The sequence below is a fragment of the Rhopalosiphum padi genome, chromosome 2, assembly GCF_020882245.1.
Source record: "Rhopalosiphum padi isolate XX-2018 chromosome 2, ASM2088224v1, whole genome shotgun sequence".
Lineage (NCBI taxonomy): Eukaryota > Metazoa > Arthropoda > Insecta > Hemiptera > Aphididae > Rhopalosiphum > Rhopalosiphum padi.
Window position 1 is genome coordinate 65,282,972 of NC_083598.1, and position 26,536 is coordinate 65,309,507.

Here is a 26,536-nt window from a genome sequence, read left to right on the forward strand (position 1 = left end):
GTAGTTGTGTTACCCTTCGTTTAATGTTTCATTAACACTTTCTCTATAATATTATCCCTTGTATTTTTGTTCTAGGTCATGATAATCAACTAGCTTCATTATTCACATTTTACGTTGTGAATATTGTACACAATATATTATAATATGCACATTGATAATATTTACGTAACTAGCTATCAACAAGACTGTCAAAAACGTAAATTTGAAAAGTCTTGAATAAAAAGACATTTATTTCGGTATTTTAACAAAAATTCAAATATTTTTATTTTACTTATTTTTGGAGGTACTTTTTAAATATTACTTTTTTCTAGAATAACTCAATATTTTCAATATTTTAGAAATACTTGTTATTTTGTAGATTGTTTTTCTTTACTTTTTCTTCCAAAGATGTCGAATGTTTGAATTCCTCAATATCATCAATTATTATTTATTAAAAATTATTATTATCATCAAAACTATTTCAATTATTAAAAATAAGAAATGGTGAGTAATTCATTTACTTATATTAAATATTGTTTATGAACAACCAGGAGTTAGTGGACTATACAATCATTAAATGTAATGTAACTCATTAAAATTATTCATTTTTTTATATACCTGATAAAATAATCCATTTTTAAAAACGTATTCAAGATTGCACACATAACTTTATTCAAACTTCAAAGTGTTTAAAATATTTTAATGTTGCATTTGTCAATTATATATTTAAATACGGTTGGTACATGTGTGACATGGTAAACTAAAAATTGTAGTTATAGTAACACGAAAGTAAATACAATTTTAAAAAACATAATAATCGTAAGAAGAAAGTGTGTAATATTATATTAGAAAACCGTTTAGGTATATAGTATCTTTGTTATAGGTATTACTTTAAAATTAATTCGTTTATGATTAATGTTTTTTCAAAAGAAATAATTTGAGTTTAGAAAAAGTTATACTATTTTATGTTATGAAACACACATCATTATCAAATTACGTTATTTTTTTTTAAACATTTTTATAATAACTTAGAAACTTTATTTTAGAAAGACGTATACCGTATGTCAGTATACGCACACATAATACATTTTTATTTAGTGATTCGTATAGTAATAGGTCTTGAACGTATAGTATATACTGCGGTGTTTCATTTCGTTCGTGCACCGTTTTCGTTTGATACTACCAAGATTGGATTTTCATTTTTGTCGTTTCGGTAAGTCTTGAAATAGTTCAGTTCGTCGTGCGTCATATCGTATGCCCGCAGATATAACATAATGTATATAATATTAAAAAAACGTTTTACCGTCAACCGATCGATACATAATAATAGTCGACCGAAACGCTCCAATGCATACCATCCTGATTTTTTACCCGGTACAAAATATATAATTTGCAAATTGACTTGTATAGTTGTATATATATTATATACATAAAAGCGTTGCAATATCAAACAATATATTCGTCAAATAATTCATTAAATTATTACTTATAATGTAAGTTTTCTGACACACCACCTCCGCCGTGTAATATAGTTTAGCCAAGAGCTTTTGCCGTTTCGTTATTATTCCCCGTCCGTTAGTTTTCCCCTCTTTATTTCCATTTTTTCACATCATCATCGACGATTAAATTCTTCAACAGACTTTTTTATAATATGCAAATAAAAGATCATTTATACGACCCATTTTTTTCGTGGGTATCTCCGACGAAGTCCACATTCTTCCTGTTCGAAAGGTTAGGAAAATATGCATTTTTGTTTGAGCGTTTCGGATTCCATTGCCCGAGTGCAAGTTTTGAAAAATATAATCACTGAGCTTATATTCACGGGGAGCTACTAAAAATATGTTTCCATAATATGAGAATTAATTATAATATATTTATCGTGTGATGGGTTGGAAAATTATTAAATATTGTACCTTGCTCTACTAAACGTGTAAAGGAAATTCAAAAAAAAAATCATCACCGCGGTATTCTAGCAAGTTTTTAAATTTTTTTATTTTCCAAGGTGCACGCGCACGCGCACACACGCATATACTAAATATATCTACCTCGATTTATTTAAACGTTAAAATACGTACAGCATCACAGAATATTAGTTTAATTTTCTTAACATGGCTATAATAAACATTATATTTATGTATATGCATATGTACACATTGCATTAATATAATATTTGCTTGTTGAGTGCGTAACGCAACACTTTATGTGGATGCTAAATGCGTCAGTATAATTAAACGCAAGGTTTTGTGTTGAATTTATGAAATATGACAAATCCCGATGGCCACGCGTCGTACTGTACAATATGTTAATTTAATATTCGATTTATGCCATTCGTGGCCAAGACATACATATGTATGTATAATTGCAGAACTAATACTTTATACACGTGTATAATACATATCATATATATTTCTAAATACTTTGAGCTCGACCGTAGGCACACGTATTTTGTCCATCATTACACGATTTTCTTCGGACCAAGAAAAAAACGTGCTTGGCTTGTACCTTCGTGTAATACGTATATAGTGCCTATGTACTGCCTAGTGTAGTCTAGGAGTACCTATATATACAAATATTATATGTATATATACAGCGTATCTCGTAGTAATATTTTCGTGAGGTCAGTGGCTCCGAGAAAGGTATTTTTCTCTATTACAAAAAACAAAATTACATTGCTTTTTAACTCTTCGACGAATGGAAATAAAGATCATTATCCGAATATATACCTGCAGCACACACACACACACACACACAAACACACATTTACCTACGAGATATATACGCCCTAGAGAGGAATGAATAATTGTTTTCGTTGTTACAGAAAACCGCTACACCGTGGTTGATAATAATTATTATTCGCTGTACGCACGTTATTTACCTACCTATACTGCGGTACGATATTTGGGCAAATGTATAATCATATGATACCAGTAGAATACATTACTGACAAAATAGAAAAATTAGACGTATATTTTATAAACACATATATTATGTATAATATGTATACCTAAGTATTTATATTATAAAAAATATGTATCACTGAAAAATCGACCCAAAGCCCGACTGATCTGTACATGTTCTTTGAAGTGTTCCAACTTTAATAATAAATACATTAATATATTATATAGTATACCTACACACAGGTTTAGTGTAAGACGATTCGTCTTTGTCATTCGTACAAACCAATTCGGTGTCGACGCCGGAGTGCATGCACCGCGGGTCTAGGTGTTTATACTGTAAGTGTGTCAAATAACAATTATAATACGTACGCATATAATATATAGTGATATAATAGGTAATGCTTTTTATAGCAACGTTTGAATTCGACAAAAAAAATATATATATTACTATTTGTTATTATGTTATGCATCATATATAGGTAGGTACATGATATTATATATTATGTGACCTTTTTAAAATTTTTTAGGTATCATGAAAATTATACGCACAAAAAAAGAATGTCGTTTGAATAGAAAGTACACTATTATTTTTTTTTCAACGCGTTAAATATAACAATAAGTCGTTTTTTGTAACTCTATATTATTACATTATATATTTTATGATGTTATCATCCTCGTAGCGCATTTGCTTAAAATATATTAAATAAATTATATTTTATGAATCGTATACATGTTTTAGGTTTATTTAAAAAATGATTATAATAAGTTCATAAATCGTATACGACTTAACATAATATCAAACTTTAATCTTTGAGTGTATACCGCCTACAGGGCCCCCACAAGGGGGGAGCTGATGGACCTTGAGTACAAGGGCCCGAGATTGTATGTGAGGGCCCTGACCGCCTATATATATTTAAAAGAAAATTATTTTTAGTATAAACTTCAGGATGTGTAATACGGGACTAAGTTATTATTCGTATAGTACTATAATAGATGACATATGCGATATGCCTCATCATCATATTATAATGATGGTGATAATAAGCAGAGCAAAGATAAAGCGGAAGTGACGATGATTGAAATCGGTTAAGCGCCAATACAAATATAGCATAACTACTTATTATATTGACATTTAATATAATATTATATTCATATATTAAATATAGGTGTACGCGAGTGTTACGAAAAAATAAACACTTGTTAATTCTACCCACTTTTATCAACTGCTGTATCATTGCCGTCTTATCGTATAATCCTCGAATCGGATTTATTTGTACATCCGAAGGTTATATATATATAACCTACATATATCATATATATACATATATGAGATAACACGAGACGCGTATAATATATAATATATAATATACATATAGTATAGGTTATATACGTAATATACAGTACCTGCATGATGCAGTCATTCTTGAGCTCTTATATTTAGTAGTTCAAAAAGGTGTATGTGTAGTCCTCGAACTTATAAGTCATATTATCACACACACACACACACACACACACACACACACACACACACACGCGCGCGCGCGCACACACATATATTATGTATAAATATAGTCGCGTCTCCTGTAAAAGCTTTTGTGGATCGAATTAACGTTGTTGCCACTTTTAGAAATGTGTTTGCGCGACGACGAATGCAAATACCCGTATATTCTTGTATATATTATATACGTGCATAGACGAACGTGACTCGTTATAATAATTTATATATAACACTAACTGAAGTACCCGGATTCGCCCCAGTGATAAATATTTACAAATTTTTTACATTATTATGAAACCTCATTATGATAGTCCTCATTGAGAATTTAATTGTCTGATGTATATACGTCTAAATGATCCGGTTCCTGGGCATTTTAGATTAAAAAACGGAAACGTGGTGTTACTCGTGACAAAATAATCGGAACAATGAACACACTTGCGTTTTACACATTATACAATACACCAAAATGTGCAAAATGTGTTGCCGGTTATTAAGCGAACTGACAATAACACCTACTTGATATTTACGACTTTACGAGTATATAATATTATGGTGTTTTACTAAAGATCGTCATACAACATGAATAATGTTAAATGCGATTATTTCACAAGAGATTTATTTCAATAATTTTCTAAACTTACCCATAATAAAAATATTATGCACATATAGTTATTTCTAATTTTGTAAATAACAATCGGATAGGCATACGAAGCTAACCTAAATTTATGACTTAGTGCATCCCACATCGATGGACCGGTAAAAACGTATATATTCCTCGGGAAACGGATATAGTAAGTGTTGTAGGATTAGGGTCTTAGTGGTGATTAAAGAGTTTAAAAAAAGATCATTATACCAGGTTGCAGGACGCTGCAGTATAAAATATATCCGTGAACGATGACTTAAAAACAGTTGATTATAGGACGAGATTCGTGTAGCTATCAATTTATTATAAATGACAATCTTATTAACACAATTGGAATAATCGACTGTTTAAACGATTGGCCTAAATTTGTAGCAATTTCTCAATAGAATTTTTTCCAACTTATCCAAACATGCTTTACTCTACGTACTATTGTAGATCGATTAGATCGTTGTAAATAGCAACTATTATATTACTCGTACATTATTTTCTATTGGGTTTTTAATTAAATCTTCATCAGAATCATCATCATATCGTTGGCTCGTGGATACAATGCGTTTTGATCCGTCTGTTAGAAGTCATTATTTTTCACACAATATGATGATGTCTGTGTAATAATAATGACATAATTATATTTTGTACCTAGTTGAGTGAACCGAAAAATCCCATGTCGTCCGCAGGTACACTATGTCGTGTGCGAGACGTTTCCATCCATTGCATAGTCGATCTCCGAACAAGACAGTAACTATACGTATATATATATATATTTATATATGTATAAATAACAATCAAACAAACGACAATCTAATTCTGGGAGACAGATAGAGATAGCAGAGAGAAATAGAGAGAGAGAAAGAGCGAGATAAGTTAAATAAATAACGTTCACAGGTGTGTGGGGGGGCGTTGAGAAAATAGGTAACTATTCCATTAATTTTTGTTTCGGTCGCGTCCGCCCTTCGAAATAAATTTCTTTTTCATACATATATATATAAATAATATGTTAACGTGTGTGTGTGTGTATACTGTAATAATAATACAGCCACCCTGTTTGGGAAACATTCGTACATAAGCGACACGTGTTCAGATTATATTATATGTTTTGTTTAGATTTTTTTCTTCGTTTTATAGGTTGACTATTTTATATAAGTATGTCTCAATAATAACTGTTAAAATCACATATTTTACTCGTCACGAGTTTCTGTAATCAAATTTCAAAAAATCACTTATTCCGTGTGTTTTAGAATAGCACTTATACGCTTATAAATATACAAAGATTTATCGGACGTTTCTTTGATTCAGCTGCATGGTCCATCGCACGTGACGTGTAACTAATCGTTCGAAGATTTGTATCCTGTAGCTAAATTAAAATTAAGCATTGAGCCCAATTTATACAATATACACATCATGTATTTTATTTGCTGAGGGGTAGGTATAGGTAAGCTCTTGTGTCTTTTTTGACTATTTGCTATCGTTATCATCCAAAATATTCAATGTGAAAGATTTGAACTGGGTTTAAAGAAAAAATTAAATAATAAAAGAATTAAAATATTTATTTATTTTAACTTAAAAACGTCAGTTGATGGTAAACTTTGAAGTTGTTAAAAAGCTTCAGATTTCAGTATAACATTTTTATATGGGTATCAACACACAATAAATACATCTAATGAACAAAACCACACATCTTGAGCTTCTGATTTTATATAATAATATAAATAATATTACAAACCATTCTACAAAAATAACTATAAATTAACCGATTTATACAAATATGACTCACAGATCATTTCTTATACTTAGTAACACACAAACAACTTTTAGTAAGAAACAAGTAGGAAACATATTGAAAATTAAATGATATTGGTATAATCGTAAACATATATTCTATTACACTTAAAATAAAAAAAAAAATGAATAAATGTTAGTATATAACTGTATAATTGTATATATAATGTATAATATATAAATATATTATAATTGTTTATATTTGTATATCTAATATAATTATTTTTATGTATTGAATCAATATTGTATTATGTATGGTTATTGACTAAATGGGAAACAAAACTACTAACTAAATAATAAAATATATGAATCAATTATTATTAATTTTTTTTTCGTTTTGTTACCAATAAGAACTATCTCATGTGTTAATAATTAAATAATTTCGTGGTTATAAATTATAATATTATTATTGTTTTATAGCTTTCACATTATCATCGTCATTGATATTGATGGCTGATCGTACATTATTTTTTGCACATCTTGGGTGAATATTATTTTTATATACTAAAATATTTAATTAGAAAATTGAGCATTCAACAAAGAAAATATCAAATTTTTATGTAATTAAAGTTGTCCAAAAAATTAAAATTAACTCACAAATTGGGAGATTATCTTATGAATACTGAAATAGTGTAACTTGAAATAATAATAAACTATGAAGTATAATGTTTCAGTTCGTGTAGTAAGCCAGTTAGAACTTTTTAATTTGTGGTTTCAACGTTAAAAGACAACTTATATGCTTTATTTAATTGTTAAATTCATATTGACAAGTAAGTCTGAAACAATCAATTTACATTTTTAAGTCGACACGTAGATACTACAACATTTTGATCAATGCTATTCAGATCGGTGTAGACTGTAGACAATAAATATTAAATATATACGGTTATTTGCCTCTCCAGAATCACACTAGGATGTATTATATTCTTCTACGTGGTCTTAGAAGTCCATGATACGTTTTTCCAATGATTCGATGAGGATCAGATTTGAAGCAATGGATATAATAATAATACCCGCTGTCTATTAAAATCTTTCTGTATACCGCGCGCGCTTCATTTTCGATCCACGTCGCACCTAGCATGCGCAACCGTCTTCACCCCACTGCTGTACATAAACCGAGCCCACCCACGTCCTATTTTGATAATATTTTTTTTTTTAAATGAAATAACAAACTTTTTTTTAACATTGACGTCGACACCAAACACAACCATTAGACCAGAACGGCCTTAAAAGTCTTTACCAAGATATCACTGCGTTGGCGTGTCGTGAGACGTTATGTAACAGTTTGTAATATACATAATATGTATCTACCTAGGAAATGCATTCGTGATATATTTCAATATTATGTATATTTATTTATATGTTCCTACACTTTTATTACTGACATGATGTTTTAAATTTTGAAAACAATATAACAAAAACATATATTATACTAACTGGTTACAGCAAAATATTTTAGTTATTTGGTGATATAATATAATATATTTGGTATAGTATCGTTTTTAAGATTGTCATTTTTGTACTACTGTCTACTTGTAGGTTAAATTAAACATTATCCCTATCGTTTCAATGATTGATATAAAATATAAAACGTTTATATGCATACAAGTGGCGCAATGAAACCTAATTTCTGTTTAGATTATATTTTCTATGTTATCTATATACGTACGTCATATATTTATATATCAGTGTGTGTATTTATATATAATATGAATGTTTATTGATTTTTTACTCATTTTTACTGAATTGGTGTAAAAAGTTTTCCTTCAAATTTATTCATGGCAACTGATGTGTGCAGTTTTAAAATTATTATTGAATATATAGTTTTTAGAATAAGGTTTCACTCTACGTGACTATAATAATGGTTTTAAAATATATAGGTATATATTTATATATTCAAAATTATGTAATTATATAGTCATTAAATTCATTAAAAGAAATTTTCATGTGTGTACAAGATTTATCTATAATACATTAGTGATTAGTACCAACAGATGTAATTCAGCTTCTGATAAGCTTATGCTTTTTTAAAATGTCAAACGAATCGGTTACATCATTAAAAAAAAACGAGTGTACATTAAAATAATCATAATTAAATTAAAAACCAGGTGGGAGGCCTTTTTAATTTGTAAAAATAATCAACCCAAAGTTTAGTTATTTTATTTATTTTTTTTTTTTGCTTTCTTTTTGCATGAACATTATGGGAAAACCGGAGGTTTTAATTCAGTAGACGAAAAAAACCTTTGTAGTAATTACATTATGGGTAAAACAAAATACGAGTGGATCTACTGTGGTGTTATGTAATAACTGTGTGTGTGTGTGAGTATCATATTTTTTTTCTATTCTTTTTCTGTTCCCTTTGAATTAACTGACTTAATTGATGCCCCGACGTCCCCGATTGTATGTGTGTGGGTTTGTGCGTTTGTCTATATATTAGATGTATAATATATATAATATAATATTTTTCACGTTTTTTTTTCTTTTTCTCGTTGTTTTGTTTTTAAAACGCGTATAATAGACGTATATACATGCTTTCAATAGCTCTTTTCTCTTCCCGTTTGCATCCATCATCGCGCACACACTTAAAATTACCAAGTCCTTCAACATTTCCTCAGCCGCGGGATGATACAATTGAAATATAAAAAAAGCTTTCAAGGTTGACGTGAACAAACCCCACCATACATCTACTGGTGCCTTAGATACATTATTATAACCTTAAATATTATATTTTATTTATATTGTGATAATATTTTGTAAAAGATTAAAATATGAACCGTAATTGTGTGTGTATAGTTATCTTAACTGGTATAGGTTTGTCACATTTACTAGGTACTTAACAATTTTTACGGATATATAATATTATTTGATTACATTAAATGTGTGTACCTACTTCTTAATTATATATATTGTAGATTAGCTATATATAAACCAATAGATTAAACCAATATCAAAATTTTTGTAGGATCACCGATTGTTATAGTCAACAACTACAATATATAGTATTAATAAGTACTAGAAACTAACGATGAGGTAAAGTGTTTGAAATATTGTGAAAATTGTATTTTCATATTTTTGATATTACCATAAATTATTTTGAAAGATCATAGATTTAGTTTTTTGAAAATATTGGTTTTTAATGTTTTTATATTGCCACTTTACACTATTTGTATCAAATAGACTATATGTACATCTTTGTCTATACTTAGAAGGTGTAGATTGTCTGCCTACATCAGTTAAACGTATACAATGTACTTTCATGTAAATCATATGGCATTATGACTAAATGTGCTAGTAAATAATAATATTGTAAAACTAAAAATGATCATCAATCTATGTATTATAATATATAGGACAAATGATTATTTTTTTTTTTAAATCAATAAACATAATTTAATTTTTTAGTTAAAATTATTTAATACTATTATGTTTTCCACTTATTGGTATGCACGCAAGCATTAGAAATAAAAACCATACTCTTACATATCTTCACTGGCATTTACGTAGTTTTTTAATACCAGATACCGAGTAAAGTTGTTGCGCTTCATTAATTCTCCGATATAAATAACGGTTTTCACAACACGCGTCAAGTGGTATCAAAATAAATGGTCGTGCGAAAAAACTATATATAATACCTTTATACACCAATAGTTCTATATTATTTTTTATCATAGTATCATATCAAAGTTAATATTAAGTCTATCACCACCGTCGTCATCTTTTTTCTGTTTATTATATTACACGAAAATACATGCTGTAAAAATAGGTTTATTTTACGTTCACGTCAGTCTTTATTAATTATTATATATATTATGCACCTGTTTATAATATGTTATATAACTTTATAAAATACTACCTATAGTTTTATGGTAACATTTGCTTTTCCAATAAATATGTGCGTAATGTCTATATTTACTAATATTTTCACTGGTTCGTGGATCACCGAGATTTCTACCATATGTTAATATAGCAGTTTTATATTAATAAACGGAAAAATCCCTAGTCTATAGCGTTTAGATCGGTATGGGAGAAATAGAATTGACACGAATTAACATCGAATATTATATTGCGTGTAAATAATAATATAATTTAAAGAGGCCCTGGTATTTTCTGATATCACAATTTTCGTTCGGGAAAAACGATTATAATATACGCAAGAAATAATTTATTATTTTTCTATATCCCCACATATTGTATTAGCGTTATTTATTGTAAATTGACAACAGTTATAATGATTTATAGGTATTATATTTTGAATAGCAAATGTGTGAACTTTTTTTGCGTGTCTTTAAATATAGACAATAATCAAACATTTATTATACCGTTGTAATAGTAGTATGTATCTAAATAAACAAAAATCAACCGTGATAATACTCGCTTACACCTTGCTTTAACAAAATTGCTTTATATACATAAGAAAAGTTCACATTTTTTTACACACGAGAATATCACTATATTAATCTCGCATATTATATCGTTTAAAATCTTAGTAAAAGAATAGTGCGTTTAAATTGTAATTTATAAGAGGGTGCTTATACTTTATATTATTTTTCTTAAATAGTTAAATTTATACGTACAGCACTTGTATATTTTAAAGTAGGTGTACGTATTACGTACAATTATTTGGGTCACTACTTCTTATTTACTTAATGTATTTTCAGCTTAACGATTTTTCGTGTTAACAATGTTTTACACACGCATACACGGTACACAAACAAATGGAAACGTATTTTCAAAGTTCACTTTATAAAAAAAATTCCATGATGTTTTAAAATTTATACAAAACTCTTGGATATTTCATTTATTGTATTATATGAACGCACCACTACAAAATTAAAAGATTGTAGAATACTTGATATTATATATACATATTTCCATGAGAATAATTAGTACTTTTTCGCCACAACAATAAGCGTGTTAAACGGTGTCAGAAACGATAGAAACTGAGAAAAATATAATAATAGAAGAATGTTATGTTCAAATCGTTTTTGGTCGAGAGAAAAGTAATTAAAATTTAAAATTATGAAAACATATTTATGGCATTTTTTATGATTTACTATTTGATATTTGTATAAATGCGATCATTTGATAATTTGATATACGAGTCGTATAATATTTCTAATTATAGGAAACCACTATAAACTAACTGAAATTTGATGATAGAATCTTTTTTGTAAAAAGTAATCAGACTCGAATAAAAGATAATTTGTATACATACCGCAATGACCAATCTTAATTAAATTACTAAAACATTTATAATACGTATATTATATGTTAGAGTAATGATCAAATGAATATATTAATATATTATATACTTATAGTAAAGTTTAGGTATATTATACGCTTAAGCTATAGTTTATCAGGTCTTGAAATGTTTTTGCATAATATATTTAAGAAATCTCTTTGATTGTGTATTTGATACGTACCTAGGTACCTATTATATCATGTGGTAAACCGAAAATAAAAATAACAAAATAAAAACTTATGTAGAAACTTTTATTATTATGTATTGTAAGACATATTTTCTTAACGAAGGTAAGTGGACACACACGAGAATACGAGATGGTTTAATTAAACTGTAATGTGTAAAAACGTATATAGCCATATAGGGGAGGGCATATTATTGTATACTTTCGTAGTTATACGTGTAGGGATGAGCGAGCGCCGTGCCGCGGCGGCGGAGGCGGTACCAACGGCAGTGGTCTTCATAACTTGGTGAAGTTGGTAACACTGTGATACCACCATCACCAACATCACTACTACTACCACTGACATCGTCACCCCCCCGTACCGGGCGTGGCCGCTCATTAAAGGAAACATTCGGCGGCGGCGGTGGCGGGACGCAAGGACCCGAAACCGCTGCAACCCCCCGATGCCGCCGACACCACCGCCACCGTCCGACTGAAATTCCGTTGTGCGCGCCCCATAAATTTTCATTCAACCCGACTGCACGACGACAGAGGAGCACTACTCGCCCCCGTGCCTACGGAGCGGGCGACACGACCTGATAATAAACGTCGTCCGACCTCTTCTCCTCGTCCACTCGGATTTTTTCCCTTTTATGACCCACACGACTTTTATTGCGCTCAACTATTATATATATATATATATATATATATATACATATGTACATAAAGTGCCCAGACGGACGACGAATCCTCCTCTTGCAGTTCCCAACGTACACATACGTATATATACCGCAGTCGCTTGGCGGCTGTGGCAAATTCGTTAATGTTTTTCGGGGAAAAAATAACCCCCCCCACCCCGCTGGTTGGTTAAAAACGTATTATATGTATAACAATTATATACATAGAGTCGTATATATATATATAGTATGTTTGGTCGAATCGAATCGACCGTTGCATCCGTTAGATGTACATAATATTATATTATATATACCAAATATTCCTTTAAACACCTTTACACGGCATAATAAACAACACACGAGCCAAACCAAACCTGCTATTTGCTAGATGCAGGCTGAATACGACTGTTCCAACGTTTATGGTTACATCGCGTTCCTTGAGTATACAGTATACCTAAATATATGTATACGTATATACGTAATGGTATAAGAAGAGGACGGGTATATATATGTTCTGCATGTAAATGTAGATATATAGGTGTGTCAAAACCAATGCACGTGCTTGGCCGACCGTGTATATACTCGGCGTGTATTCAAAGGCTTAGTTCCACCACGGACAGTTGGATTAGGTTTTAAGGCTCCCCCCCTCCGAAAGTTGCAGCCTCGTGTTATTTCAACAGGATTACGAGTCTACAGCACGAATGTATTATTATAATATCATATATGTATATGTGTGTGAGTGTGTATGTATACAGATGCTGCTACGGGATCGACAAAGAATTTCTCGACCCCCTCGCCAAGACGCTGACCTTTCATACGTATACCCGTCTGCCATCGCCTTTTTAACCGCACAGCGACGAGACCACGGGAAGACCGGTCGAAGAAAGTCAATATTATTATTCTGTCGACCGTTTTTGAATACCGGGTATCGCCGACTTCACAAACACTGCTGCAGGTATGTGTGCGTATACAATTTTATTCGTTGGATTACATATACATGTATATTTTATATCCAACCAAAGACAAGTATAATTATTATTTATATAATAATATAGACAAATTACTCGTCAAAAAACGAGTGGATCGCTAACCCCATGGGTTATTACACATAAATTATTATACCTATAATATAATACGCGGCCGCCGTTAGATGTCTGAAGAACTCCCCTCTACCTATGGTCAAAAATAAAAAAATAACTGTATTTATTGTTGTTCAGTAATAATAGGAAAGACAATTATTTTAACCGGTCAATTTTTGTTCACACGAAAGTTAAAATTAATAATATTTAAAATGCAAACCGGAATATTTTAATATTAAATTATAATTGTCTTATTAAATTAAAAAATATTAAATTTTGAAGTATGTTATAATATAATATGTTAAATTTATTGACATGATAATATTCAAATTATTCAGGTACCTATAGCTATAAAGTATTAAAAAATAATTGAAGGTATCGATAATGATATAGTGCATTACATTTTTTAAGTTAATAATCACAATTTTTTGTTATGATAAAGCTTAAAGAATTTATTTTTGTATTTTAACTAACAGTAGACTAGTTAGTATTATACCTATAGATAAAAAAGTATATTGATTTAGCATTAGATAGTTGAAATCGCAATCACCTATAGACTTGATATGGACTTTTTAGTAGTTGCTCGTGCCTAAATAATATAAAAAGGTATGGCATAATATGCAAAAGAGAAATTTAACTTTTAAGTGTAAAAGTAGTAATATTTCAATGTAAATTATTAATTATTTGCATTCAACTAAATTATAAGCCAATCATTTTTTCAATTTTTCTGTTTGACTTTTATTAATTTGTTTGTTTATTATTATCTCGTTGTATATTTTTGATGTCAGGAGTGTATCGTTAAGGCGCGGATACAATATTATGCTAAAAACATTCTCTGCAACCATCTACTTTTATGTAAAAAAAAAAATTATATATTTTTCCGATTCAGTGGCTATAAGTACCGCGTTCCTGGTCTGTCGGACGACGACGTCGCACCGCACCACCGCAGCGGGCCCACCGGTTGCCGCAGTATTATAATGCCAATAATAATAACGGCCGGACGCGCGACCGTAGGTCGGTGAACCTATTCGCGGAGACAGGTATCGCGGAACCACCGTCGGGCGCCGCCACTGCTGCGTACACTCGCACACAGCGATTTTTGAAGAAAAGATTTTTGTCGCCACTGCCGAGTATAATATAAGTGTATATTCGAAGTTGTCTTGCATAATACTCTTCGTATTACGGCGCTGTTCGGGGAAACGCGGAAAACGGCCGTCACACGTCCGCGTCCGTTTCCCCCGCCGCCGATCAGTCACAGTTTTCTCCGGTCTCGCGCCTGCCCGCTGCGCGCCCGCGATTTATATATATATCACCATTCATCGCAATGATCGAGCGCGAAACGCGCACACCACGGTCGCGGTATATTATTGCCTTACATTTCTGTATAGGTACCTTGCCTACCGAACGATGAGGAAATCGCGGCGAGAGACGGCTCCTCTACATCCTCAGTCCTCCTACTACTCCTCCATCTCGCACCGACGGTGCTGCGCTGTATTGATGTGGTTTTCGCTTTAACAATAAAAAAAAAATAATAATAATAAAAAACAACATTCCGAATAATCGCGGAGCGAATGAGATATTTTTGTTTCCTTTTTTCCGATTGAGTTTTGTCTGTACATTTCTTGCGTTGCGATTTTGGTTAACGTCGATATCATCTACTTCTTGTATAGCGTGCGAACTATTTTTTAAGTTCTCGAAAATTAACAAGCGCGTCCCTTATTGGTGTACGTATCGTAATTATTTAGCTATATTTCATTGTCGGAATGAGTTACGCATAGTCGAAGTCGGCCCATCAACGACAATGTTTCCACGCTTGAAAACAGCTGACTTCCAAGCTATAGATAATTGTATAGCTTTTAGCTATCAGTGTAGGCTTTGAATTTATCACGTAAAAGTGGGTGGGTGAGTTTTTGTATCTAAGTCGTCCTCCTGTGTGGCGTGTAGAATCAGTTGACGTTTATTGTATTATTACGTTTAGTCTATACTACGAATATGTATAAATTGAATGTATAATATGGCGCCCTCATAACATTTTTTAAATATTATATAGCAAACAAACGAGAGACGACCCATAACAATTTTCCGCCACATCGTGATGCACATGAGAATATTGTGTGATACAAATATATTTATGTGTCAAACATGTTATTATAATTACATATAGTTATCTATTTAATTTTCATCTTGTATCATGTATTCTATTCTACTATTTTTCGTTTTAGACTTAAATTAATTCCGAAATAAATAAACTATTAGTAGTTAATAGTTATTATTTTATTAACTTTTCACTTTTTCAGGTTCATATTTTTCGTAACAGCTATTATCCTACTGATTTTTCTCTCTCAACATAATCGAATCACTTATGCTTACGCACATACTTATATTCAGCTACTTCAGTAGAGAGGTATTTTAATTGTTTTCAAATATCTTATAATGTTTATGTTGATGCGTACGAGTATATTATGTTTTTAAATTTATTCTCTATTATTTAGGTGTATATCATATTTATAATCTTTATATGATATTATCGAGTACCAATATTAATAGGTTTGGAAAAATTGTCCATGCACTATTTTAAGAATAATAATATTAACAAACGGTGACAAAGTCCGATATCTTCTATGGTTGAAATTTTAAGTAATAATTTTAAGCAATATGACTTGTGTTAATTTATCGGTGTCTAGAAGTAAAAAAATGACTGCTTTTGGAAGTTGGACTCAAACCATCCACTTTAAGAAGTTTCATGCTCAGTCTATCATCGCGTCGTAACAATACACGCGTTTAAGTTTTAAATATTGTTTTGACGTTTATTGCGTAATTAAAAATGTACTGAAAATAAGGCAAACGGCTATAGTAAGAGTTTCAAAAGCGTAGTTAAGAATTAAAAGGAATTGAATACTAATTAATCACGCATTGAAAAAAAAAATTCAGATTCCCCTCTATTTTTCTGTCAATATCGTATACGTGTTTTGACCACCACCACAAATAACGTGTAATAATATTATTATAAAATGTATTAGGTACCTATGCATCTGTGTAAAATCAATAATATTACATTTTTAATTATCTTATATACGCTTATAGAAAATAATATGATACTGTTACGAGTATATTAAATAAAATAAAACATTGTGTATTGCAGTTTTTGTACGAATCATTTTGCTATTTCATCATAAATAAATAATTTATTTTATTGTGAAACAAATTGATTTTTTGCGTTGATAACTTTCGTTAATATTCTTCTCTATACAGTATTATAATTATTCATACAACCTATTGGTAGGCAGTAAAAAAAAATATTGCTCCCTCAGCCTGCATATATTCATCTTCCGAAGTGTCTCCATTTTTCAGAAATTAAAGAGATTAAAAAAAAGAATTATATGTTGAGCAAGTGGTTAAGATTAGCTTTATTATCAATATTTTCTCACTACTTAAATACAAAGTTTAATTAAAAAAATTTAATTCAGGAAATTTTAATACTACCTATAATATCAATACATTTGTATAATAATATTATACAAAAAAGGATAAGGATATAAAATAATATATTATTTTAAAAGGATATAAATATTTTAATCAGTGTGTATTGTGTATACTTTATATTTTATATAGATACGCACAGTATATAATTTATTGTAAAAATTTATAATTCAAATTTAATTTTAAAATATCTTAACCTTACCTATAATAACAGAGAGGTGAATTCGAGTTTTCTGCTATTGCAGCGAAAAAAAGAAGGAATGAAATAGGGCACGATATGTTTACTAATAAATTGCAACTGTACCTTGGCGCTAGAAATTTGATAAAACATGAAAAACGGACGGAATGAAGAAATGCCTCTTATCGTCGAAGAGACGCGCCGCACTCCAACCGTGACGACGCCGTGAATTCAAAATGCGTCATTTGTTTCCCTCTCGGGCGTATATACATAAAAAGTGTCATCTTTTATAAAACATTTAAATTTGCATTTTGATCGTGTACAAATACTCCTCTTGTATATCTCTAGATAATAATAATTTTATGGAATTATTACTGTAAAACAAAATTTATGACGTTATAATAATAATAGGTACGTCTAGATTTTGTTCGGATTACGCGTATAATATAATATAATATAAGTTTATATGAAAATATTTTTCCTCTGAAGGAAATTAATATATTGTACAGAACCTGTGCTACATCGTCCGAAAAGGCTAGCTACGATCGATGATATTACACAAAGTCTATGCGGCGATTTCGGAGCGCCGAGTGCCCGAGTATAAATTTATATTTTATTTTACTTGTGTGTACACAGAAAATGCATTTAATCGATTTTCGCTCGCGTTTTCAAACCCTTTTTTCATTATTATTTTATATTATTATGCACGTATCGTATTTAATATTAATAGCGCGCGCAGATATTAATATATATATATTATAATAACGTTTTTCGCTGTGTATAGAAACTTACCGGGTGGTAGAAAGAAAAATGATTAGCAAACAGGAACGAGATATTTAGGTAGTAAAGTGGGAGGAGGGGGGGAGACACCAGTGGTAAAAGCAGGTGAAGCTAATCAATGCCAAAACTCTGGTGTGCGGCGGCGGCGTGTTGCTCGGCAACAGCCGTTACGCTGGTCCCAACAGTTTTAGTTATAATACAACCCAGGTAAAACGCCCTCACTCCCTGTACCACTTGCGCGCACACACTCACGCCACACACACACACACACACGCACACACAGGTAAATATATACATACACATTGTGCTTTTGTTCGGGGCATTTGCATGGTGCCCCCAGCCGATATTAGGTGCGTTCGTGTGCGTGTACATAATGTGTGCGTATATTATACATAATATTATGTATACACATTTATGTATATCGACAAAGGTCTCGTATATATATATGTATTATAAGCACACGCGCACACACCGGCACGCCGTTGTCATTCCGCGGAGTCCTTTGCGAGCTTGCATCAACACACACACACACACATACGCGGGCGCGCGCGTATGCACTTAAGCTTTTGACAAATTGCTATGCGTGTATTGTCGGCCGAATAATTGACACGTACCGGACGATTAACATATTTAAAATACTCCGCGGCTAAAGCGCACACACACGCGCACGCGCGCTTACCGCCCACGCACTGCACTGGCTGTGTATACGCACACACGAGCGCGCGCGGGCCAGTGCGAGCGCGCCGTATATAGCTAGCTCTCGTTAGTCTAAAACCGGGGTTTAGACGGATTTATATCTCTCTTGTTCAAACTTTGTGACAGGTTGAAAGCTTTGTTCTTGATTAAGTTCAGTAATCCGTGCGCTGGAGCACGCTACGGCTCTCCCTCGCCGTCCGCCCATTCCTACCGGCCCGCCAAACTCTAGCCGTAGATTAAGTGATAAAATATAATTTTTTCATTTTCTCAAGCCTTTCCTACTCATATACCAAAGAATCGTGATTTTTTTCTATTCATTTATCTCTCTGTCATTCCTTCTCGCTCTCTCTATCTCTGTTTCCGCAGCCAGCCTCCCAGTCGCGGCATCCCAACTTGTTATTATTATTATTACTTATGCTAATATTGCTGCAACTGACTCATTATACGACGCACACAATACACGTGCAAGCAATTCAATTTAAAGTCACGCCGTCTAAAATTATTAAGATAATATCGTTAGTATATTATATAGTCGCACACACAAACACTAAGCCGATATTGAGACAGTTTATTATAAGATATTATGATTTTTATTATATTTTTATTACGGACGAAATTGCCAAAATATAAAAAATAGACGGAAACGAAAAAAAAGATAGTGGTAAGATGAATAAAAAACATCATCGAAAAATACTAATTCGGGTAATCGCTGATCGTTGTTTCCTGTAACGGTAAACTGCGCTAGCGTTAGCGAAAATGAATTGTCCCGACATCGGCGAAAAAGACGTACCCGACTGATAACTGAATGCGGGTGAATCGTCGGAGGGAAGTTATTTGCATCTGTTGCACCAAGCCGTGTAATTAAAACGTCTACTTAATGGAATGGAAACAATTATTAAGTAACGTTTTAAAAATTTAACTAAATCCTCGTCAACGTCAGTGTGAAATTGGAACCCAAGTCGTGTCGACGGACGGCGCATTGAGACATTATTTACTAACACACGCATGAATTTATAATATACAAATATACAATCTTACAATAACACAACACGCACAATTAAAAATGATAATAGTGTGTTTACTATGTATTATTATTATTATTATATATTGTCATTATTATATTTTATAAATCGTATAAACGACATAGAACAAGCATCTATTGTTCGCATTCAGGCCGCCGCCGAAATGAAGTCTATTGCGTATATATACTATAGGCATACGTTTTTTTTTTTATGAAGAAATATATATTTTGCAAGATGCGAGGCAACAAGAGGACGTGTGCTACACATAGTCGTATACACAATATCAACATTGTGTCATCTTCTCTTCCTACATATTATTATATTATTATATTCTACATTTCTGCGTTCGAACCTATAATACTTGTCACAATTTCGAAACTCCGTAAAAACGTGTTTAGCATTTATATGGGCCTTAGTGAGAAAAAAATCTGTCATCGCATGTGAACTCTAGCGAATAACATTTTATATCATTTCTTCATCATTGGCGGCTGCGGCTTCAATTTTATATTGTTTTCCTATAGAATGATGACCGTGTACGGGCTTTCCGAGAACGGGTACCCAAAAACTTTAATGTAAATATATTTCTTGTAGTATAATATCATAGTATGTTACAGTTATAACAATTTCGTATTATTATTTTAATATCATTTAGAATTACAAAAAAAGAAACCTTTTGTTAGATTATTATAAGTGTTTCTGGAATGACTCTTCGAGATTTTTAACTGTTGATTTTTTTGATTAACAAAAAATAGGTGCTACGTTAAGTTAAATGAAATACAGATATTATCGTACCTGTACAATGTTATATAAAAAAACATGAAATATTAAGTTATAGGTTGTTGATTTCGATAACGTACGAAACCTTAGCTTATTGTATATACTATATACTATATAGTAACATGATAAGGCTGGGATTATCCTCTAGAATAAGTTATCATATTCTAATGTAGATTGTAGATATGACCTCGTCATACAGTTTTGGATATATTTTGATTTTAAAATAGTGTTATTATAACGCCGTTATGCGATGGTCCATAAAATAATCTGAAATTGCACATGCATTCGGCCGAATCAAACAATTTGTTCTGATTGTGTACTCCATGGTGTGGTGGTGAAAAGAGAAGAAGTAGAGAGAGAGAGAGAACCCAAAAAAGAGAGTTGAATTCAAAAGACCCCTTTGTCGACCGGTCAGGCAGTTGTGCCGGCAAAATATGCAGGTAGATGGCGGAAATATAAATATATCAATGTCGATCAATATCATATGTATATTGTATATATATATATATATAATACTATAATATTTTGAAATGTTGTTTGAAAAATGTTTGCAAGAGTTTTCCTTCGGATCCAAATTTCATGATTGTTCCGTAACGTCATGAAGTATTCCATACTCGTTCCCAACTACACACCCGACACAGCTCTGTTCGGTTGAGGGGTTCGGGTATGCGATTTATGAACAATGAAAAATCGTTCGGTATTTGTTGACGTCGAAAAAAAATCACTTACTTCACAGTACCGTCGATTATTTATTATTATCATAATAGGATACGGTGAGGGGATGCATGAGCGCTCGATGACTGCCCATTTTCTTCGGCAAAAAACCCATTATCGCCTTGTTATGTTATGGTGTTTGAACAGACCCTAAAAACGGTTAGGGTGCGGCGCGTTGAATTGTTATTTTTAAACCATTTTTTATTTTTCTATGACAATAAATGAACGAAAATTAGTGGCTAATATCGTAATGATTTCTTTTCACATATTTTTGTCCCCTCCCCCCTTCGACCAATCCTCTAAATGTGCTAATACCTAAATACCTAAGTATAACATTTATACAATTATTATAGTCAGAAATTTAAAAAATGCAGTCGTAATTACACAATAATATAATTCAAACAGGTATATCTATACATAAGCATATTATACACTATAGAAGATGCGTAATAGTTACAGGGGCTGTTGGGCTTACACAGGTAGGTACCTATATTATAAATCCAACAATCCGGAACCCTCTAAACGAACACTTTAACTGAATATCATTCTGTATGACAGAAATGTTACGTTTTTAAAACGGCACTCACCTGTAGTGTGGGTCGAGATATCTCTTTCAGGAGCGATATTACCAGCGTAATCCTCTAGTGGTGCACGCGGTGACGTATTCGGCACTCGGCATAGCTTTTAAAAAAAACTTAACAGCAACACGAACACACACACACACACACACACACACAAACAAGCACAAACACAAACGTACAAATATATTATTATTATATTGTATAATTAATATTTTTTATTAACAGTAATGATTCGTATTGTAAACAGACGAGAAACATAGGTGGTGTGGGATTTGCTTCGACCGGTATAAATCCAACAACGATAATATAGCGTATTGGCGGGAAAGGCACTGGGGAAACACGTCGGAAAACTGATAAATCGTATACGAAAACACAATATTTCCTAATAATAACGGCGTCGGAAACTCGGCGGCAACGACGACAGAGACTACACACCGACCGGTCGGAATGAACGTGCGTGCTGGTGTGTGCGTGGAATTCCGGTCGAAAGGATCCCCGGTGCGCGGCGGCGGCGTTCGGGCGTCGGCCACTGCCGGCGATCTGAACCGACGTCGACCGACCATCGATTTTCTGACCCCGGGCGGGATCGTGTTTTCCGTCGCCGCCACCGTTTTTTCCTTTCCCCTATACACAGTATAATAATATAGTTTTCGGCTGCTGCTGCTGAACAACGAGATTTTCTGCGGCGTGCGCGGCTGCATAAGCTGTCGGCCGCCGCCGCCTATAGAGATAATGTCACAATAACGACGATGTAATAATAATTATAATATTTGTACCTGTATGGCTGCATGGATGTATATGTATGTATGAATATGTATGTGTGTGTATGTATGTGTGTGTGTGTGTCGTGTGTATCAGGTGAGCCTTTTTATATTTTTCTCCGTCCAGCCATTAGCATCTTTTTTTAACTATCAAGAATGAAGATGATTCAGTATAACCTCCGAAGATTTTGAAATTCATCGCCTAAGATACAAAAACATTAATTTTATGTGTATACACTTAGATTTTTTTATTTAGTTGAAATAAAAAAAAATAATTGAATTTCCACGTGACACGAAACGTATCAATAACAGTGTAAATAATTACGCTTACATCGTTGATTATATTTTTAAGAATATATCATTTATATAAGATGTGCACGATATACATAGATCGACGTAAATTGTACACATTTATATAACATATCAATAAGAATAATTGATGCCACTTGTACGATAATATTCACCATTCAGTTGAAAATGTAAAAGTATTTTTAAAAAATAAAAAACTTACATTAACACAAGTGTTTTGTAAATATTTATTGGCTCGCATTATGTGTACCCATAATTTACAGTTAAACTCAATTTTTAATTTTTTCATTTGTTCGTAAAAAAACATCCATTCCTCTCGAGGAACGATATTACCCTTAGCTCAAAAATTTATAAATCCAACCTAGAAAGTCCACGCCGCTCGTAGAAGGTAGATCATCCATACAATTTTTCGGTATTAGCTTTAAACAGCAAACATTAGTATGTACAGTATGTAAGTATACACACTATACGTACAAACAATTTAAAAAAAAAAATGTATTTCTTTAAAATAGTACCTTTGGTTTGTTTTTATCGGCCATTGCAGCCTGCAGATTCCATGGTTAAATTAAAAACTGATACACCACATAATTCACCATGATAAGATCGTTCGTGTACACCAATGATGTCACGATGATGGACTCGAGACAAGCGCACTGTGTATTCATGATTTTCACACGTCGTTGTCGGACCCACTTTATCCGATTCATGTAATTGTATAAATAATTTAATAATAAAATGATGACTGCGACAATATCGTCCGGTCTGCTGAACCATTTAAACGATTTCGATGGCAACCTTAAACGGTTTCGAGACGCAAATCGATTCACCAAAAACAATATGTAGCGATTTTATCAAAACGAAAAAAAGTGGCCTCCACAATAACCGCGACGACAAATCCTATCGCATTTGTTTTTACAGTACCATTATGTATATATATATATATATACATTATATGTCTGTGCGTGTGTTTTCTGCAGACTTTGAGGAAAAAACGCGTTTACTGCCGCACCGTACTAAAATTTATTCGTTATTTTTACGACTCCGATATAAATGTTATGTCCGTTAACATGTAAAACAGTAGTATAGTGCGTGGTGTCTGTATGGTATACACTATACATATAATATACACTATGCAGTATAATGTGCGTAGTACGTGTCTAAGTTTAGAAATAATTCCTTTTCTCATTTGTCTGTTTAACGTTTGCAATATGTATTATATATATATATATATATATACGAATCCGAAACACACCCATTTCAAAATAAAGATTACCATTACCACATGCAGGCCTAAATAAACACCCTCGTATGTTATTATTATCCGCGTACAACTTCAAATGTAAAGCTTTTAGATGAACAATAATCAATTAAAATAAGCACCAACTAATTTGTACGGTTAAGCTACAGTGTATTTTTAGTCGAAAATTGTGTATCCATTATAATAGAGTCGCACAAGAGAGTTGGATCACGATCTGGTTAAAGTGCCAGGGGGAATGTTTTTACTATTTTGTATGTAAATTGAGAAATATAATTAGACTTAAGATTCTAATTTATAAATTAATCAGTTGTTTGAGAAACCCGACTTATTCAAAAAGAAAGGAATGACATTTTATCACAGTTTTTGAGTTCTATAATTTGTAGATTTTTACAAATTTCAATAGAATACCGACTTATCCATCATTAAATATATGTAGTATTTAATAGCGGTGTAAAATGTAGATGTCAAGAGAAACGCTACGAGATAAGTTATTTTCATTTTTCCAAAAGTTTAGGTTTTGGAACTAATTGGCTTTTTGAAAAGGCGAATTCAAATAATATAATACTCATAAGTTTCCAAGGTATATGGATACTGCTGCAGAGCTTATCCGCTTATAATATGGATTATGGTATATTTAATAATATTATGTACTATTCATTAAGCGATACAGGTTTTTAATTTTGAGTATTTGCAAGTATTTATTTAGTATTTTTATTGTTTGTAAGATTTTTATAAAATCAGATTGATAAAATTGTCCATGTAAAACGTCCTTAGTCTTTCATTAGTCCTATATACTTTTATTTCTAATAATATTATTAAAGTATTATGTGTATATTATAGGTATATGCATAATGAAATGGTGACAATAATTTTGAAGTGTTTTATACGGTCGTCAATCATGTACCGATAATTTTTTTATAGTTATTAGAGTTATTACTATATTTTATTTATTTTATTATACAGAATATAATACATAGTACAAATATTGTATTATATAGCTATGATATAGCTATGTAATAATATATAGTTATTATATTAGCAATGTAATTTTATATTTTATGCTCAATTTGTACAGTATAGTTAAATTTTATATTTAACGAAAAAATTTCCAATGTATAATACTATTTATTATCTTATTACACATTTAATAATTATTATTATCATCATACAAGCATATAGTTACAACTTCCATTACATTACGGATATCATATTACAAAAAAATAAAACTAGAAATCTAGCCATGTATTATACAGCAAATAGTATATAATATATATCTTATTATAATTAAATTTAAAAAATGATTTTAACACAAATCACGTACTCTTTTACTAACCAACTTACATTTAAGAAAATCAACAAAATCAAACAGTCTGAAAATGATGATAGCAAATTTTACGTTTTACGCTGTTATAATATTTAATTTTGAGCCGAGGTATCTTTATGAATGTATTGATTGTATATAAATAACGTTTTTATTTTTGTATAATCTGTAACCATCTTTTAAAGCGCAAAATTCTTAAATTTTCAACTTCAGTATATTTTTTTGTAAAAAAGTGTGCCTAGATAATACTTTGGGAAGTCAAAAGTAAAAATTTCTAGTACTTTTCTAAATAATTTAAAAGAACAGGAATTTTTACGCAACCCTTTGATATTTATTTTAAAATTTTAATATTCATACCTAAGACGTGAAGAGGCTTAATCAATGATAATAAGGTACATTCGGCATTTACTGTAGTACAGTAGAATAGTTATATACTTACACCTTTTTTAACATTAAAATAGATTGGCTTATTATCAAATTTAAATACAAGAATATTTTGTAGGACACAAAACATGGATTTTTTAAATTTTCGATTTGATGCAAGTTATTATCATTTTTAAACTGTGAATTGCTTTAAAATTAAAATATCAAAAAAGCTCATGTGGAGCTTTATATCACATTAGATGTTAACTTTAAATTTAATGATAAGTAAATTATGAATTCACTGTAATATTAAAAAAAGCAGAATAAAACAAATTTTTC

The 26,536-nt window shown here is 31.4% G+C and overlaps 1 protein-coding gene across 5 annotated transcripts in view; it reads right to left on the reverse strand.

Moving 5' to 3' along the window:
- Positions 1–22,670, reverse strand: part of LOC132921946 (protein turtle) — a 113,348-nt gene extending 90,678 nt beyond the window's left edge. For all 5 annotated transcript variants that reach the window (XM_060985212.1, XM_060985214.1, XM_060985211.1 and 2 more), the window contains exon 1: positions 22,192–22,670. The gene's annotated coding sequence lies outside the window, so the exon portion shown is untranslated. The remainder of the gene's footprint in view (positions 1–22,191) is intronic.
- Between the last annotated feature and the right edge of the window lie 3,866 nt (positions 22,671–26,536).